Here is a 4189-nt window from a genome sequence, read left to right on the forward strand (position 1 = left end):
TTTCATTGAATAGGGTTTCATCTTTAACCTCAGTATAAGAAAATTAGCTAAACATACTTGAATTGTGAGCAACACAAGAAATAAAATCAGCCATGGAAGCCGAAATATTGCTACTGCCGATTGCTCTCTTCCAGCCCTTTTGTTTCCGTCCTCTGGCGGCTCCTCCCCCTCTAAAAGCCAAGAGCTTAGCTTTCTTATATAGCCTTTAAAATGGGCCCCACCTTGTCAATCCTAAAGCCAAAAGGGTTTGGCCTTTTATTTGTTTTGCTTCACTCACGTGGCACTTTGAATTGTAATAGGTTTCCTTTTTCCATTTATGAAAGCCACGTGGGGTCCCTTCTTAAAGCTAAAATCAATTTCTCTCTTTTGTCCGCATGTGCATGATGAATTAACTTGTTGAATTCAGTTCCTTGGCTTGATTTCCACATGCATGTATGTCTAATTCCTTCCAAAAATCAATTAATCTTTAATGCTTACAAATTAAACTCCTTTATGCTCTTTTTATCCATAATCTCCAATTAATTTCTTATTCAATAAAATAATTCAATTAATTAAAAATAAAAAATAAATATAACTAACAATTATTTAATTAATGGTAAAATATGTATGTATTATATGCTCATCAACATTAGATATCATTTTAGGACTAGGCCAAGCCAACACAATTAGATTACGCTCTAACTAAAATGTGATTAGATCTCATTTTAATACAAATGGCTCAATAAGATTTTAATAACACTTTACAGTGAGATTAGATGATACTCTAATTTAAATGACTCTACAAAAGTAATTTTGCTAAATAATCCCAAAGAGAATTATAAAATACGGGTTTCTATTGAATAATTCAATTTAATTAACAATGACAAAACTTTTTGATTTATAATAGGGTAAACCTGCAAGACAAGTAGTTTTCAAGCATAGAAAGCAAACTAGAAGCTCTTTCTCTTCCTTTAACTCCTTTTCCTTTAGTTGTCATCAACCCGGCCACCCTTACAATTTTCATATTTCACAAATCAAAGTACCTGAATTTGGGAGTTATATAGCACTATCTCAAGGAGCTTTCACAGCCTAATCACATCAATGAACCAAACTTTTGTATCGACGGGTAAGATAAAAATAATAAATAAGATAACATATAAATACAAATAAATCTTTCTCTTTTTATTAAAAAATCTTCACTCGTTCTGTCGAGATTACTTAAAAATTAATAATTAAAGCTATATAATAAAATATTATCTGAAGGTGCCATATTAAGGCATATATTAAAATTTTAAAAAATTGGGTACTTTTCAGTACAGCTCACTTTATTCCAAATAAATTAAAAAAAATACTTAATTCACTCATTAAACTGAGGGCTAGTTGAAAATACAACATCATAACACAACAATTATTGTAAGCAGAACACGAAGATTCCGAAAACAATGCAGCCTTCTTAATTTCTCTGGTTCTTATCGTAGAAAATGGATAAGGGTGTATTCAACATAATTTTAATGCAAATAAACAACATATTTATGTTAGAAGTTAAATCACTAATTAAAGAAGTAATTAAGTTATGGAAATTGATTAATTGATTTAACTCAGTAATCACAAGTGGAGAGTAATCGATCACTTGCCTTCCAAATTAACATGTAAAAACCAAATGTTGATTCAAAATTGTCGAGATCAACTTTTTTAGATTGAATCCACAAAATCAAAGCAAGTATGCTGTGGCCAATTATCTGCAAGAAATTAAACGGAAAATCATTAATAATAATTTTTAAGTGACCAAGGTCATCAACACATTCATAAAAAGTATACAGGCCTAAATTTCTTACAGTGACAAGCTTGTTTATCATGAAAGATGAGGAAGCCCCAGCTACTAGAGCACATTCGTAGCCAACTAACATCATATTGACGCAAAGTGGAAGCACCTTTTCAGAAAAAGAAAAATATAATTTGTAAGCCAATTATTACTTGACTAAGATTTATTTGTTTAATTCTCTTTGAACTGATGGGAATAAATTAAATATTATATAATAATTATGATCTACTTACTTTTTCTTTTCCTAAAACGACACACAGCGTATTCATGCCAAATTTTTTTCGCCTTCCACGTCCGGCAAATCCTATTAACATAATCACACAAAAAGGTAAAATAGTAATCATTTATTTTCTATTAATCAGAATTGATGCACTTATAAATTTGGAATATAAAGTTAAAATTATTACCTTCAGAAGTCCGTTTACAAATGCGAAGATGGACATGATAGCCACCATGAATATTAATGGTCTTGTAATTACGAAAGGTCTACCAAGCACATATTGCTGTATATACAAAATTAAACTACTTCACAAAAATTACAAAAATGAAAAGGGAAACACAAAATTATGATATGGAATCTAATTGATAATTATTTGCAAGATGAATCAATTGCACATATACCTGCATGTGCATGCAAAAAGGTAATGCCGTCAATCCCATCATAATCACGAGACAGAGTGGAGCCATAAATGTATGTGACTCCCATCTAAGAAAGGGCAGCTGCCATCATGATTAAGAATAATCAATTAAACTATTATTTTAGATTGGGTTAATATTATGTTTTGTAAATTATTTTTTCTTTAATTAAAGGCAGCAGATCGATAAAATTTAAATTAATTTTTTAATCCTTATTTCTCTAATAGTCGAAATCAAGTGAATAGTAAAATAGACCGCTTGAAAATTTCTCTCCCAAACCCTTGGGGCAATATAATGTTTATTAAATTACGTTACAGCAGCATGCAACTGGTGCACTTACTGGCAGGAATAAGCGCATCCGCTTAGAAAACCCAAGATTTGGATCGAGAGAAGTGGTGGAGATCCAGACATAATTCCCAAAGTAAAACTCTGAAAAATTGGGATCAGTAAATGATTTTAAAAATGATCACAAATTAAAAAGACTTAAATTGATTTATTAGATTACTGCAAAAAATTTTGCTGTCAGCTGCTTACCAAGATTGCACTTCCTATACAAATTGCCATTGCAGTTCCCATTGACAAGTCCCCGGAAGCAAGCGGGAGATACGGCTTGTTAATCTTTAACAATGTTAAGTTTATTTATTAGCAAAAACAAACAAATAAGTAGATAAAAATCAAAGGAGCATATATATAATATCTCAACATATACATGTATGGAGTCATGGTCAGATAGGATTGTTCAGATTTTGTAAAATTCGAATTTAAACTGGAATCAAACAATATATACAACTCTAGTTTTAGTTTAAATTTAGAAAATCCAGACGTCTGGACCTGAGCATCATTTATATTTATATATACCTTGTCTATTTCAACGTCACAAATCTGGTTTAAGGCCGTCAGAAAAGTGTTCATCAGTAATGTGGGGACTATGACCAGAAGTATATATCAAGATGAATTGTTATTCAAACAATCATTTCCCAATACGTAGTTGTAACTTTTATTAATTCTCTCTCAGTACTTAATAAACAATATTTACCTTCAATATTTCAATGAAAAATCTTGGAGTCAAATCAGCAAGACTTTGTACTGGAAGTAAAGAAACTGATACATTCGCAAAAACCTGTAAAATCAAAACTAGGATCTCATTTCTGTGAATCTAGAAAGGATTAAAAGAAAAAGAAAATGAAAAAACTTCATATCATTATTTGTTCTGTATAAGAAGCAACTCACAATGTTAACCCAAGTTTATGTAAGAACTAGATGGTTGATTGCAATGAGCTTCTTCTTGAAAACTTCCAAGAAGCTTGGAGCTGCAGCTGCTGTATTAGCATCCTCGGATTGTAATGCATAACCATCTTGCAACGCCAAAGGAACAAGCTGTTTGTTCAATGGTTTCTGATGATTTCTATTGCTAATTATACCCTCATTATTGAGTGCAATTTTGTTTTGATTCGGTAAATGAAATGATCTTTGGGAGGAGCATTTGATTGATGGGGACTTGTTGCTCAGACTTGTGTTTGCGACGGCGCCGTGTCTCTGTGTCAATGGCGGTGCAATTGTTTTAAAGCAACCTGAAGATGATTAGTGTTCATAAAATTTATTAAAGTAGAAGACCACTGATGGCATTTGGGGTTACAAAGAGACTCACCAGGCTTTTGCAAAGGATTAAATTTTGGAGAGAAGTCTAAACACTGCATTTGAAGCATGATTGATGACTTTGCTCTGTTTTATCCCCGAAGGCCTGACTCTGTA

General features: G+C 31.8%; 1 pseudogene; it reads right to left on the minus strand.

The window, feature by feature from the left end:
• Nucleotides 1-1432: 1432 nt before the first annotated feature.
• LOC112098445 lies at nt 1433-3551 on the minus strand (annotated as a pseudogene).
• Nucleotides 3552-4189: the final 638 nt, after the last annotated feature.

Source organism: Citrus clementina, unplaced genomic scaffold (genome assembly GCF_000493195.1).
Source record: "Citrus clementina cultivar Clemenules unplaced genomic scaffold, Citrus_clementina_v1.0 scaffold_5, whole genome shotgun sequence".
Classification (NCBI taxonomy): Eukaryota; Viridiplantae; Streptophyta; class Magnoliopsida; order Sapindales; family Rutaceae; genus Citrus; species Citrus x clementina.